The sequence below is a fragment of the Pristis pectinata genome, chromosome 3 (assembly GCF_009764475.1).
Source record: "Pristis pectinata isolate sPriPec2 chromosome 3, sPriPec2.1.pri, whole genome shotgun sequence".
In the NCBI taxonomy this organism is placed as follows: Eukaryota; Metazoa; Chordata; class Chondrichthyes; order Rhinopristiformes; family Pristidae; genus Pristis; species Pristis pectinata.
In genome coordinates, this window is record NC_067407.1 from 72,841,660 (window position 1) to 72,858,080 (window position 16,421).

General features: G+C 42.6%; 1 long non-coding RNA gene across 3 annotated transcripts in view; it reads left to right on the forward strand.

Moving 5' to 3' along the window:
* LOC127568837 (uncharacterized) overlaps nt 1-16,131 on the forward strand; it is an 89,613-nt gene extending 73,482 nt beyond the window's left edge. Inside the window, exon 4 of one of the 3 annotated variants that reach the window (XR_007956085.1) lies at nt 16,111-16,131. This is a non-coding gene — a long non-coding RNA (uncharacterized LOC127568837). Of the gene's footprint in view, nt 1-4,305; nt 4,407-4,995; nt 5,686-16,110 lie in introns of those variants that run through there. The other 2 variants (XR_007956083.1, XR_007956084.1) reach the window with 2 other exon arrangements.
* Nucleotides 16,132-16,421: the final 290 nt, after the last annotated feature.

Sequence of the window (16,421 nt, forward strand, 5' to 3'; positions counted from 1 at the left end):
TCTTATTATCATAAGTAATTAATAAAGTAGTTTTTAACACTGAATCATGACTCAGTGTGTTTCTTTTGTTGCTGGTTCGTAACAAAATTGGGGGTTCATCCGGGATTGTTCCCCAGATTGACGAGATTCGTCTGGGATTGTATCCAATGATTGATGAGGGAGGTCAGAGTTTGAACAAATTGGGGTCTTAATGGACGACTGATTGTGGTCAGTTTGATAGATTTCTTTTTAATTGGCTTGTGTGTGTGGAAACCAGCAACAATGGATACATTTTTGAGAAAACCCACCCCTGGAGGATTGCAAGGGATGAGGAAGCCTGATTTGGTGATAATTGCTACAGAGCTACATCTGGAGGCAGTAACGCGATTTATGAGAAAGGCAGATATTCAGAGACTGATAGCTGGCCATTATGTGAAAAAGAAGGTGTTTGAGGAGGAGGTGTTAAAACAGTTTCCTGGCAGTGAACCAGTGATTTCTGAGGCATAGGTGCAGCTGGCAAAGATAGAGGCTGAACGAGAGCAAACGCAGTTAAAGTTTGAGGCTGAACGGGAATGAGAGCGAACTCGGGTGAAGTTAGAGGCTGTACGGGAACGGGAACTAATTCGGTTGAAGTTTGAGGCTGAGGCAGAGGAAAGGAAGGCCCAGATGGAAATGAGGAGGATGGAGTTGGATGGGGAGGAGAAGGAAAAACAGCGGCAGCATGAGTTAAAAATGAAGCGAAAGAGTTTGGAATCTGATTCTGATGATGGTTTTTTAGCCAGTAGGGAGGTTCGATTAGTCCCTCCTTTTGAGGAAGATCAGGTTGATCAGTATTTCCAACATTTTGAAAAGGATGCTGTGAGGAAGGATGGGCAGAGTGTAATTAAAGGTAAAGCTCAAAAAGCTTATTCTGCTTTGTCTGTTGAGGATGCAGCTGATTATACAAAGGTAAAACAAGCTGTGTTGAAGGCCTACAAATTGGTACCTGAAGCTTATAGACAAAAATTTAGAGACTTGAAGAAATCTGCAGATCAGACATACATGGAATTTGCCAATGGAAAGAGAATATGTTTTGAACGATGGTGCATGGCTAAAAATGTAGTTGGGGATTATGATAAATTGACAGAATTGATGTTAGTGGAAGACTTTAAAAGATGTGTCCCAGCTGAAATAATAACATATTTAAATGAAAAGGGGTGGAAACCTTACAAGAAATTGCTAGGTTGGCAGATGATTATGCTTTAACCCATAAATTCGAATGGGGACCACCTAAAACCTTTCAAAAAAGTTATAAGGACAATCCAGGTAAACCAGAGATTAAATTGGGAGGTAATCAAAAAGGGAAGGATGAAAGAAACCTGTTGAGTGTACTTGTTATTACTGTAAGAAACCTGGCCATGTAATAGCTAATTGTGCCCTTTTGAAGAAAAGGAAGGAAGCCTTGCCCAATGCTTGTTTTCAGGTAATTAAAAATCAAAAAGGTTTAGGAGATGTTGTTAAAGATCAGTCCTTGCCAGAGATAAAGGCTGAAAAGTTGGAGGAGGTGAGGAAGGAATTCCGTTCTTATGTATCAGAGGGTTTTGTTTCACTGAATGATGGGTCACCCCAGGTGCCAGTGAAAATCCTTAAAGATACTGGGGCTTGTCAATCTCTCTTGCTGGACAGTGTTTTAAATCTTGGTGAAGAAACTGACACCGGTGTGGTAAATCTAGTGCGAGGTGTTACAGGTGACACCATGTCTGTCCCTTTGCACAGGGTGATTTTAAAGTCAAAGTTCGTAGAAGGACCAGTCGAGATAGGGATACGACCTAGTTTACCAGTGGAAGGAGTTTCTTTGTTATTGGGGAATGACCTTGCAGATGGAGAATTTGTCCCTGTGGTACGGTTAACGACCAAACCAAGGATTGATGAGTCTGAGAATGATCCAGATGTTCACCCATCCTGTGCGGTGACTCGAGCTAGGGCTGAAGAATTAGCCAAGGCTGACAGTCCTGTGCAGCCTGATGTTGTTCCCTGTGACAGTCCTGAACAGGAAGAAAATTATGATGACTTGTCTGAGACTTTTCTGTCTTCACTGGAGGATCAAAATCCTTGTAGTGAGCCTGAACTTAAAGATTTGTCTTTGTCAAGGAAAGATTTTATGGTGGAACAGACGAAAGACCCTGAGCTTACTGAATTGAGAGAAAAAGCACTCTCATGTGATGAGATTGAGAAAGTGCCAATTGGATATTACGTCAAAAATGGAATGTTAATGAGGAAATGGAGACCTCCTCATGTCCCTGTTAATGAGAAATGGGAAGTTATTCATCGGGTTGTGGTTCCTAAAGTTTATAGGAATGAGATTTTAAACCTGGCCCATAGTATGCCTTTGGGTGGTCATTTTGGTGTGAATACAACTGTAGGGAAGATCTTGAAACAATTCTATTGGCCTGGTTTGAGAAAGGATGTGGTGATGTTTTGTCGAACCTGTCACATATGTCAGATGGTAGGTAAACCAAATCAAAGACCCCCTGTGGCTGCTTTGAAACCTATTCCTGCTTTTGATGAACCCTTTTTGAAGGTAATTGTGGACTGTGTTGGCCCATTGCCAAACTCTAAGGCTGGAAGTCAGTATTTGTTAACCATCATGTGTGCAACTTCTAGATTTCCGGAAGTAATACCACTTAGAAATATTAAGGCCAAGACTGTGTCAAAGGCTCTTTTAAAATTTTTTTACTTTGGTTGGTTTGCCAAAAGAAATCCAATCTGATCAAGGCAGTAATTTTATGTCTAATTTGTTTCAACAACTAGTTTATGAGCTGGGAGCAAAGCAGATTGTATCACCTGCATATCATCCAGAATCTCAGGGAGTTCTGGAGAGATTTCATTCTACTCTCAAAAATATGCTGAAGACTTATTGCTTTGAAAACACAAAGGATTGGGACGATGGTGTTCATTTACTTTTGTTTGCCGTTCGAGAATCAATACAGGAGTCATTAGGATTTAGTCCGTTTGAGCTTGTATTTGGACATCGGGTGAAAGGACCTTTAGAATTGTTAAGAGAACAGTGGGTTAATGAGGAAGTGCATTTGAGTCTGTTGGACTATGTCTAAAAATTTAAAACTCAGTTGGAAAGAGTCTGCCAGCTGGTGAGAGAGAATTTGAAAACCAGCCAGATGAGAATGAAGGCATATTTTGACAGACGTGCTCGGCCAAAGACATTTGCAGTGGGGCAAAAGGTGTTAGTATTTTTCCCTAGCCGTATCAATCCATTGCAATCTCGTTTTTCTGGACCATATATTATTGAATCCCGATTAACTGATTTGACATATATAATCAAAACACCAGATAGACGCAAAAAAAACACAACTCTGTTATGTAAACATGCTTAAGCCTTATTATGAGAGAGGTTCAGTTGTGGCCATGGTAGATAATATGAAGGTTGTTTCTAGAATGCCTGATGTTGATATTGAGGAAGGCCAATTTAGACCAAATATTGTTCCATCGAAATTAAAAAACCAAAATATCCTGGAGAACCTTGAAACAAAGTTGGACCATTTACAAGTTTCACAAAAACAACAGATGAGAGAATTAATTTTAAAATTTAAAAATCTGTTCCTAGATGTTCCAAACAGAACATCGATAATTACTCATGATGTTGACGTTGGGGATGCAAAACCAAACAACATCCATATCGAATGAATGTGGAAAAAAGTAAACTTGTTGACCAGGAGATTGAATATATGTTAGAAAATGATATTATTAGATGTTCCACTTCAAACTGGAGTTCGCCCTGTGTTATTGTGCCTAAGCCTGATGGAACTGTTCAATTTTGCACAGATTACAGAAAAGTGAATGCTGTAACGAAGTCAGATGCTTACCCTATTCCTAGGGTGGATGATTGCATAAATAGAGTGGGAAAGGCAAAATTTCTTGCAAAGATTGATTTATTAAAAGGGTACTGGTGTGTTCCATTAACAGATAGAGGAAGGGAGATTTCTGCCCTTGTAACCCCTTCTGGATTGTATGAATATAATGTTTTGCCATTTGGAATGAAAAATGCTCTGGCAACATTTCAAAGAATGATTAATTCAGTGATTCATGGGTTAAAACATACAGATGCCTACATTGATGACTTAGTGACAGGGAATGATACATGGGAGGATCACATCTCTGCGTTGGAAAGGTTGTTTGAAAGACTTTCCAAAGCTAAAGGTACAGTTAACTTGGCTAAAAGTGAATTTGGCCATGCCACTGTGACGTATCTTGGTTATGTTGTAGGTCAAGGCAAGTTAGCTCCTGTTCAGGCAAAAGTTCAAGCAATATCTGAGTTCCCTGTTCCCACAGGTACGAGGACTGTTAGAAGATTTTTGGGAATGGTTGGATATTATCGCAAATTTTTTAAAAATTTGCTGATGTTGCTCTTCCCCTAACTAATCTTCTGAAGAAGGGAGTGAAGTTTCTTTGGACAGATCCTTGTCAAGAAGCATTTGAAAAGCTGAAAGCCATTTTATGCTACCATCCTGTGCTCAAATCACCTGACTTTGAAAAGCCATTTTCATTAGCAGTAGATGCCAGTGATGAAGCTGCAGGAGCTGTGTTGTTGCAGAAGGGTGACCTTGATGATATTGACCATCCTGTAGCTTACTTTTCAAAGAAATTTAATGAGCATCAAAAGAATTATTCCACCATAGAGAAAGAATTACTGTCGCTTGTTTTAGCCTTGCAACATTCCAGTGTATATGTTTGCACTGCTCAGAAACCACTGACTGTGTATACAGATCATAACCCATTGGTGTTTCTGAGCTGAGTCAAAAACAAAAACAGGAGGCTGTTAAACTGGAGTTTAATTTTGCAAGAGTTTGATCTCATGATAACTCACATTAAAGGCAAAGATAACGTGATCGCTGATTGTCTTTCCCGATGTTAAATGGGAAACATGTATCTTTACTAGTCTGATATTCTGTAATTGTGTAAAATGATAATTATTAACATTACTAACTGTATTTTTTTTTCTTGGAAAAAATTTCTTTTAAGGTGGGAGGTGTTCCGGACTAGGTGAATGTTCCTTTAAGATAGAGCGTAGTGGTGTGTGTGTGTGTGTGTGTGTGTGTGTGTGTGTGTGTGTGTGTGTGTGTGTGTGTGTGTGGCGTGCTTACGTCAACAGAAGATAAAGGACGTAATGACGTTGTTGAAGAAGTCAGTCAGAGGAGAGAGAGAGAAAAGGGAGAGAGACACCAGCCTGCTAGTTTCTTTATCGATGGATGAGAAACAATAACTGTGTCTGTTACTACAATCCACGTATGGAAATTGGGAGTAATCCGGTGGAGTTCACTTTGTTGCTGACCTGTAGAAGGAAACAGGTATTTGTGTGGACGACCACGATTCGGATGCTTTTCGGGGTGAGGAAGTCACTACCGAGTAAACACTGAGGTGTCATTTGGGTTCCATCGTGGAACATTTGGATTTCGTAATTACTCTTTCTATGTTCTCTCTACATCTATGTCTTATCTTCAGATAACGGTGGTTGTTGAAGAAGCCTTTGCTCATGTTTCACCTTATGGCTTGTGGAACTGAACTTTAATAACCATTCATCAACTTGGAGTTTGGGACTTTGCCACACACACATGATGAGTTTAGTTTTGGGGTTAATGTTCAACGTTTAACATTTTTACTTCTAACATTCTAACATTTTTACTTTTATTTTTCTTATTATCATAAGTAGTGATTAATAAAGGAGTTTTGAACACTGAATCATGACTCAGTGTGTTTCTTTTGTTGCTGGTTCGTAACATTAAAAATGGACCAGGGCCTACTACCTGCTTGTACCCTGTTCTGTGTTTAAAACAGTGCACCCCTGTTTGTATTATAATGGGATATATACCTGTCATTTTACCACAGAATGCATATCCCTGTTGTTTTACATAAATGCATCTTCTCGCCATGTGAAACAAACTATGACACTGTAAGTATGCAAATGCATCCCTCTTAAAGTTGCAAATTGTAAGTTTTGTCACGTGGTGATTTAAAATATTGGAACAACATACCCGGATACTTTGAAATGCTCTGTAAGCAGTAAAGAGCAGCAAAGATCCGAAGCTGACAACAATAACTTTCCTTGTTTCTCTTGCAATTACCATTGTGTTGTTTGTGGAGAACCTAAATAAGTACATTCAAGAACGGCAAGATCTACTGGCTATCTCGCATCTCCACTCTCAGTCTTGTTGCAAGATTTCGACCACCCGAAACGTCCAGTTTCTTTCCCTCCACTGCTCGACCCACCGAGTTCCTCCAGCAGAATGTCGGTTGCTGCAGATTCCCAAATCTGCAGTCTCTTGTGTCTTCCAAGATCTATGACTTCTCGACGGCTCCTTATTACATGGACCTATTGAATGACAATGTCCCCTTTCAATGACAATGTTGATGCATGCAACACATAGCTTGAAGTGCCTCTGTGTGTTGCTTGAAACGTAGTATTTCATTTTCATGAGAAAAAGTACAACCAGAGCGAGGAGGAGGGCACAAGGGTGAGAGAAGTTCTGTGTGTCGTCTGAGCGGAACAGGACGGTGCCCACCCACCCCCGGGCCACCCGGCTTCTGGGCGGCGTCCAGGGAGCGTGCGAGCAGAGGCCAGCGTGTTGGATAAGATTGCCGGTAGCTCGAACTCCCACAGGTCAGCAACCCTGATGTGCTCAAGGCGCCATTTAAATGCAACTTTGTAGGTTTCAACCATGCTCCCGAGGCAGGGCTGGGGTGTGGTCGAGGGTTATGTCCTCTCCGCAGACTCTGAGGAAAAGATGGGGCCGAAGGCACTCTGCCAGGATGCAGTCATAAAAAGCAGGAGAAACCCATCTGTTGTCCCATCCAGGCCCTTATTAATTGTGGTAGGACACCCTTGCTCCTGTGCACAAGTGATGGCCAAATTCCATTCAGTACTATCCTAACCAACTTTCAGTACCACACCCTCACTCTCTCTCTCCATACCTCTTGATAACTTTTGTGTCTAGACTTATTTAAATATATTCAGCAGCTTGCCTTCTACAGCCCTCTGTGGTAGAGAATTCTACAGGTTCACCACCCTCTGAGTGAAGAGATGTCTCCTCATCGTTAGACTAAATGCCTTGTTCCAAAATCCTGAGATTGTGACTCCTTGTTCTAAACCCCACAGTCAGGAGAAACATCCTCACTGTATCCAGCCCTGTTGAAACTCCGTCAGAATGTTGTACATTTCAATGAAGTCTCTCATTCTACGAAATGTGGTGAATACAGACCTAGTCGACTCAATCTCTCCTGAAGTGACTGTCCTGTCATCTCAGGAATCAGTCCAATGAACCTTTGCTGTACTACCTCTTCAACAAGTAAAGGCTGTCTCCGGGTTACGAAGGCCTAACATGTGGGCATATAATTTGATTCTAAAGTCCAACATACATACATCCTACGTATATCCTACGAATGGCAGAAAAAGTTTATCTCTCAACATTTAGTAATTGTTCTTTCTCATCAGTCTTGTGTGACTTTGATGCCATCCATTACTATTCTGTAATTACCATATATGCATTTTCCAACTTATGGACACAGTCGACTTACGGATATCTGTAAAAATGGAACCCATTCATTATCTGGGGATGGCCTGTATATCCTTTCTTAAGAAGACCAAAACTACACACCATTCTCCAGGTCCTGATTAATTGTAGTAAGAGATCCTTACTCCTGTACTCAAAACCTCTTAAAATGAAGGCCCACATATTATTTGCCTTCTGAACTGTTTGATGCATCCATTTATTCGCTTTCAGTCGCTGGTGCACAAGGACAACCAGGTCCATTTATACATTATCATTTCCCAATGACATGTCATGTAGTAAAGGTTCCCAGCCACAGGCTCCAGCACCAGCTGTGACCCCACACAGACCCTGCCCCAGCACCGAGCCTATCCCCAACAGACCCTGTCACGTAACCTGTTTCCATTATGGAGCCTCCCCCCAGCACTGAACCTGACTTCAACAACAAGTCTGATTCTAACCACTGAGTATCACTGTTTGAATGTCAGGTGCTGCATTTCGACTTCCTTTTAAATTAATTTTTGATCAGGTAGAAAAGAAAATTATAAGGTGATATTATAAGATGATGAGAGGTATTGATTGGGTAGATAGTCAGAGGCTTTTCCCCAGGGCTGAATTGGTGGCCACAAGAGGACATAGGTTTAAGGTGCTGGGGAGTAGGTATAGAGGAGATGTCAGGGGTAAGTTTTTTACTCAGAGAGTGGTGAGTGCGTGGAATGGGCTGCCGGCAACGGTGGTGGAGGCGGAAACGATAGGGTCTTTTAAGAGACTGTTAGATCAATACATGGAGCTGAGTAAAATAGAGGGCTATGGGTAAGCCTAGTAATTTCTAGGGTAGGGACATGTTTGGCGCAGCTTTGTGGGCCGAAGGGCCTGAATTGTGCTGTAATTGTTCTATGTATTATGTTCTAAAAAGGTTGTGATTCATTTTGCAGAAAATCTTCACCACTAAAGTTAGAGAAAAAAAATTAGATTGCTGAATCTTGGAAGCTTCTCACAACATTCCAGGGTAATTACCGAAGAGATAACTCCACATTTTTATTATTGTTTGTGCAAAAGAATTATTTCCTCACATAATTCCTGAATTGCCCAATTGTAAGATTGTGCACCTTTGTTCTGCCTGACTCACCAGAAGAAATGGATTCTCTGGGCTAGATATTCCACAGTATACAGCAACTCTCATGTGGGCTGTGTGATTGAATTTTTCAGTTTTAGGATTCAAACAATCAAAATTATTGTACATTATCACTTCCCAATAACAAGTCCTGTAGTAAAGGTTCCCAGCCACAGGCTCCACATGGACCTGGGTGTCCTTGTGTACCAGTGACTGAAAGCAAATATACAGGTTCAACAAAGTTTTTATACTGGCTATCTCCGCTCTCTCTTTCTAGTCCAGATGAAGGGCCTCGACCTGAAATATCGACTGTTCATTTCCCTCCATAAATGCTACCTGACCTGCTGAGTTCCTCCGGCACTTTATGTGTTGCTCCAGATTCCAGCATTTGCAGAATCTCTTGTGTCTCAATCAAAATTTTTGCCAGCATTTCATCTCAAATTAAGCATGTTTGGATGATGCCAATCCCTGTGCAAAGCTCTTTTTTTAATCTCCCTGTTGCAGTTGTATCATACTTCTCTGGGTAAGAAACAGTGCGGGCCATTCCCAGGGAGCCACCTGTTAACTGTATCTGCATTAGCATTTTCTGTGCTATTTAGAGGTAAATATCCGCACTTCCCTTAACAAAGTCAGTTGCACTTCACCTCCAACGTTTACATGGGCCACATGAGTGAAGTCCAAGGAGGAAATTTAATTGGTAGTGAGTGCAAACCCATTTTGCCACTTATTACCTTTTTCCCCTGGGTGTTTCTGGGTGCTCCAGGTGGGTGTGTTGGGCTGTCATGAATTTGAAAAGAGGCCCATAGATAATTCTGATGTGTCAGAGGATCCCAAGGAAGGAAGTTAAGAATGGCATTTTCCCATAAACTCAAGAGTCAGCAGAGGAAATGCACACAGAGGCCATGGTTGTCAAAGTCATCGATGACAATCATATCCTTCTGTGACATACTTAAGCTTGGACCTCATGAACTGTAAAGGTGAAGGTCACCAAGGCCCTGAACTTCTGAGCTTCCTGATCATTAGAGCATTGAACAGTACAACACAGTACCGGGCTTTGGCTCACGATGTTGTGCTGACCTATATAAACAGCTGCTCCCTGATCAATCTAACCTTTCCCTCCTACACAGCCATAACCCTCCAGTTTACTAACTTCCACATGCCTACCTAAGAGTCTTTTAAATGTTCCTAATGTATCAGCCTCTACCACCATCCCCAGCTGTGCTTCCAGGCACCCACCACTCTCTATGTAAAAAAACCTACCTCTGCCATCTCCCCTAAACTTCCCTTCTCTGACCTTAAACTGATGTTCTCTGGTATTGGCCATTGCCGCCCTGGAGTAAAGGTGCTGGCTGTCCACTCTATCTATGGCCCTCATAATCTTATAAACCTCTATCAAGTTGCCTCTCATTCTGCGTCGCTCTGCAGAGAAAAGCCCTAGCTCGCTCAACCTTTCCTCATAAGACATGTTCACTAATTCAAGCAGCATCCTGATAAATCTCCTCTGCACCCTCTCTAAAGCTTCCACATCCTTCCTATAATGAGGTGACCAGAACTGAACATAATACTCTAAGTGTGATCTAACCAGAGTTTTATGGAGCTGCAACATTACCTTGTGGCTCTTGAACTCAGTCCCCTGACTAATGAAGGCCAGCACACCATGTGCCTTCTTAACCACCCTTTCAGCTTGTGCAGCAACTTTGAGGATCTATGGACTTGGACCCCAATATCCTACTATTCCTCCACACTGCTAAGAATCTTGCTATTAACCTTGTGCTCTGCCTTCAAGTTCGTTCTTCCAAAGTGTATCACTTCACACTTTTCCGGATTGAACTCCATCTGCCACTTCTCTGCCCAACTCTGCATCCTGTGTATATCCCGTAGTAACCTATGACAACCTTCTACACTATCCACAAAGCCTCAACCTTCACGTCATTGGCAAAGTTACTAACCCGCCCCTCCACTTCCTTATCCAAGTCATTTATAAAAATCACAAAGAGCAGGGGTCCCAGAACAGATCCCTGCAGAACACCACCAGTCACCGACCTCCAGGCAGAATACTCTCCATCTACTACCACCCTCTGCCTTCTGTGAACAAGCCAATTCCAAATCCATGCAGCTATGTCTCCATGGATCCCATACCTCATGACTTTGTGGATGAGCCTGCAATGGAAACCTTGTCTAACACCTTACTAAAGTCCATATACATGGTGTTTCTTTATGGAATTGCAGTTTTTAAAGCAGCATTAAAGATATCACTGATGGACTCTTCATTTCTTTCTTGAGAAGGGACCATCGGATGTTATGGATTGTGGGCTTTTAGAATGTTCAGGGAGTGATACATGTGGTATTTCCAGTTCCTTATGTAAATCGAGATGTACAGAGGCTTTCACTTCCAAATGTGACCAAAATGGAATTTCTGATAGCTATTACCATGACGCCTTTATTCTTAGATAGTCTGTAGTACCTGCTGTATTTTAGCTGCAGCGTTGCACAGAGAGCTGCCACTTGGATCACGATGCAGGATTTTGACCTGAAACATCAACAGTTTCTTTCCCCCACAGATGCTGCTCGACCTGCTGAGTTCCTCCAGCAGATTGTTTATTGCTCCAGATTCCAGCATCTGCGGTCTCCAGAGCTTTCTGCTCCTTCTTTGACTCTTCACCCTTTCCAGGTTTCCAGGTTTCTTTTGGGGAGCAGAAACCAGGTATTATCCAGGACCCTTTAGGGTCCTCAGATGAGATTCTTGAGCCTGAATCAATCAGTAGGCACTCCAGAGCATCTCATGGTTTGTTGTCACCTGCTGCATGCTCCACAATCTTGACATCATGTTGGCTTAGTTCTTTTAAACAGGTAAGTAGGAGGAAGAACAGGAGGAAGCAGAGATAGAGTCATAGAATCATACAGCATGGAAACAGGCCCTTTGGCCCAGCTGGTCCATGCCGACCAAGATGCCCATCCAAGCCAGTCCCACTTGACAGCGCCCAGCCCACGACCTTCCAAACCCCACCCATCCATGCACCTGTCCAACCATCCCTCAAAAGTTGCCATCGTACCTGCCCAACCACGCCCCGCCCCAGCAGCCAACTCCACACACACACACACACACACACACACCACCCTCCATGCAAAAATGTCCCCACCCCAAGTTCCTACCAAACCACCCCAAACCTACACTCTCCAGCCCGCAACCCACCAACCTTCAGGAATGCTGACTTACTTGCGGAGCCCTACCTATTGGCTCTATATCCAGGCAGAGATACAACAGGGGGGCCAGTGGTAACAGTCTTGACATCATGTGGTTTTGGGATATGAAGAGACTATAGATATGTTCCATTGTTTGAGACATTAACAGCCCCGTGTTCCCCACTATTAACACCCTGGAGGGGAAGTCACCATTTACCAGAAAATCAACGAGGCCAGCCACATAAGTACTGTGGCTGGAAGAGCAGCTTGGAAACTGGGTATCCTGCTGTCAAATGACTTGTCTTTTGTATCCCCAAAGCCAGTCCACCTTGTACTGTGCATCAATAGCTTGAAGCAATATTCTCCTCCTGCCTGGAAAAGTGTATCTTTAACAACACTCAAGAATCTCAGTACTATCCAGGAAAATGCAACCTACTTGATAGCCACCCTATCCATCATCCTAAACATTAACACCTTCTGTCACTGGCATGCTGTGGTTGAGGTGTGTACATAGAACCGTACAGCACAGGAACAGGCCCTTTGGCCAATGATGTCTGTGCCATCCATGATGCCAATTTAAACTGCACACCTACCTCCACGTGGTCTATATCCTTCCTTCCCTGACTGTTCATGTGCCTGTTGAAATGCCGCTTAAACATTGCTATCATATCTGTTTCCACCTTGTTTGGCAGCACGTTGCACACTCTGTAAAAGAAAACTTGTCTCGCAAATGTCCTTTAAGCTTTCCCCCTCTCACCTTAAATCTATGCCCTCCTATATTTGATATTTCTACCCTTGTAAAAACACTATCTACCCTATCTATGCCTTTCATAACTTTATATGCTTCTATCAGGTTGCTCCTCAGCCTCCAACATTCCAGAGAAAACAATCCGAGTCTGTGCAACCTCTCCTTATAACTAATACTCTAATCCTGACAACATCCTGGTGAACCTTTTCTGCATCTACAAAATGGACAGTGGTTACTTGCCAAGGCTTTTTCAGCAGCACCTTGTAACTCTGTTCCTGGAAGGACAAAGGCAGCAGTTGTATTGGAATGTCACCAAGTCATATTCTGTTCTAAGTAACACAGTATCTTAACCTGGAAATAAATGACCAATATTCTTTCATCTCTAGTCCTCTAATTCCCCATTGGGCAGCACTAGACAAGCTGCAGTGGTTCAAGAAGGCAGCTGAATGTCACCTTCTCAAGGGTAACACAGGCAGGGCAATATATTGCTAACCATAGGTACATTTGATTATCAATGGCATGAGTAGTCCAAACACAGTTCTGCAAGCACATTGGAGGAGTATTACCATCTGGGTATAACATCTACCATGGACAGATTTCTGGTTTCTCTGCAATGAATTTTGTCTCAGCACTGACAGTATTACGTTCAAAACTTAGCAATCTGTCTTTTCCATAAAAGCGACACCAAGTAGAGAAGCAGTAAAAGTCTCAGCAATCAAGGAACCATACTGACATTTAGAAAATAACTGCTTGAATGTTGTTCTAACCCTAAAGAAAGGTAAAATCATTTGACTGCATAAATCATGCCCTTGTCATGAAGATATTGATATAAAAGCACCTCAAGTAGATTGAAATCAATACACAGGGCTGTCTGAGTGTTCATCAAGCTGTTTTGCATGACTTACTCCTTCTATACATTGCTTCCCTGAGGCTGCAGCCCTGCAGAAGGCTGCTCCCTAGCAGAGCAAAAGTCAGCAGGTGGCTGTCAAAGTCGTCTGCCATTAACTCTTTCAGAGAAGGCCCAGTTGGGGATTGATTCCTCTTGGCATGGACAACAATAGTCTGGACAGTGGATGTAGAGCAAATGCAAGGACACTGTTATGAGTCCAGTAGTGGGAATGTAATTTCTGTCATCCTAAACAAGGCGAGCAGATACTTGCTGCCAGAGCCACTGGCAATTCCTGGGTCTGGCTGCATCCAACTAGTGCCGGGGGTTCACATGAAGCATATGCCTCTGTGCTGCTTTGGGATGCCTTCATTTGTATTAATGAAAGATTTTATTCTTTTCAAGAAAGACAAAAGCTCTGCCAAAGGTAGGCAATACAGTAAAGCTCTGATAACCCCCTATCGTTCGGAAATCCTCATGGTTCAGTATCTGGCTCACCTACGTAGTTCTGTTTCATAAGCTCCCTTTAAATTCACGGGGGCCCTGGTCACACATTCCCCTTAAATTCAGCAGGGATCCATTTCCTGCTCTCCCTTCAAACTTGAGACACAAGAGATTCTGCAGATGCTGGAATCTGGGGCAACGCACACAAAATGCCGGAGGAACTCAGCAGGTCAGGTAGCATCTATGGAGGGAAATATACAGTCGACGTTTCGGGTTGAGACCCTTCATCAGCACTGGAAAGGAAGAGGGCAGAAGCTAGAGCCATTCTAGCTTCTGCCCTCTTAGTTTGATATTTATTTATGTGTTTAATATTGTGCTGTATATGTAGGAAATATTTGGGGTGTCAATCAGTAATTTAACTATAACCCCAATTACCTTCCTCGGGGTTATATTTACCTAGAGAGATATTCATGGAAAGTTTTTCTTTATGCAATGTTTCTATTTTTGAAAGAATAATGGGAACTCTAATAGTATAATTAGAGACAGGAAAATGATGCGTAAATTTGCCCACTGCCACAACAGGTCTATAGCAGATGCAATCTCATTGGCTCTCCACTCAGCTTTGGAACACCTAGACGACAAAACATACATCAGGCTGCTGCTGTTTATCGATTACAGGTCAGCGTTCAACAACATCATCACCTCGGTATTAATCAACAAGCTACAAAACCTGGGCCTCTGTACCTCCCTCTGCAACTGGATCCTCGACTTCCTTATTGGGAGACCAGTGTGGATTGGTAACATCACCTCCTCCTCCCTGACAATCTACACAGATGAACCTCAAAGATGTGTGCCTAGCCCACTGTTCTACTCTCTCTACACTCATGACTGTGTGGCTAAGCACCGCTCAGTCACCATCTATATATTGGCCAATGACCCTACTGTTGCTGGTAGAACCTTAGATGGCAATGAGGAGGTGTACAGGAATGAGATAGATTGGCTGGTTGAGTGGTGGTGTGACAACAACCTCGCACTCAACGTCAGCAAGACCAAGGAATTGATGTGGACTTCAGGAAGGGAAAGTCAGGAGAACACACACCAGTCCTCATTGAGGGGTCAGCAATGGAATGGGTGAGCAGTTTCCAGTTCCTGGGCGTCAACATCTCAGAGGACTTATCCTGGGCCCAACACATTGATGCAATCATGAAGAAGGCATGCCAGCGGCTCTACTTTGTTAGGGGTTTGAGAAGATTTGGTATGTCACCAAAGACTCTTGCAAATTTCTATAGATGTGCAGTGGAGAGCATTCTGACTGGTTGTATCACTGCCTGGTATGGAGGCTCCATTGCACAGGACCGCAAAAGGCTGCAGAGGGTTGTAGACTCGGCCAGCTCTGTCACGGGCACAACTTCACCCCCCCCCCCCCCCAACCACCATCGATGACATCTTCAACATCTTCAAGAGGTAGTGGCTCAAGAAGGCAGAATCCATCATTAAGGACCCTCACCACCCGGGACATGCCCTCTTCACGTGGCTACCATCAGGCAGGAGGTACAGGAGCCTGAAGACCCACACTCAGTGATTTAGGAACAGCTTCTTCCCCTCCACCATCAAATTTCTGAATGGTCCATGAACCCACAAACACTACCTCGTTATTCCTTTATTTTGTACTATTTATTGATTTTCATAATTTATAGTAATATTATGTGCACTGTACTGCTGCTGCAAAACATCAAATTTCACGACACATTAGTCAGTGATAATAAACCCAATTCTGAATCTGAAAAAATGCTAACAACCAAATGTTTGCTATCTCTGTGGACTTCAGCATACCAAACAGCTTCATGATGCAACACTGTAAATCCTAAATATAGCACCTGAATATTGTTATTAGTTTCTGTTAATTATAAACCTAATCACTGAAAGATTGTATTGATTTAGGAGGGACATTGTGCCATAGTATCTCTACAGTAAGCGAGGCTATGTTGTCAAGGCAGCACCATTCAGTTTCAATACTTATTGCTCGGTAACAGAACAATCCCAAATGTTATCGGGGAGATATTTATTCATAGTACACTTAGTAAGCTTCTCTGATTTTACAAGATTTGCAGGATGGACATGTTTACTCAACAAATTTCCTTGGAGGCAAATGCATTGTAATAATCTTGCTACCTTAAATAATAACATTAGTAATAAGTATATTCTTTTTCTTAGGCAGACTCTTGGCACCAAGGATGCCTTGATTCCACTCCAGTTTTATAGGTGGCTATGAGATCAATATGGGACCCATGGACTCTTCCACCTTTGGGGCAGGAAATGCCTGATTCAGTGAGCGAGTGAGTAGTTTGAGACATGGTACACTCCTTCCATTATTTACAATACAGTTCCATGTGCTCCTGATGCATGAGTTTGAAGTTCTTAGCGCCATCCTGAATGTTTCATCATCACTTTGAGCAGTCATGGTCCAGGGATACTAGGAGTAAATGAGGATGCTGCATATTTTTCAAGAAGGCTTTGAGAACATCCTTT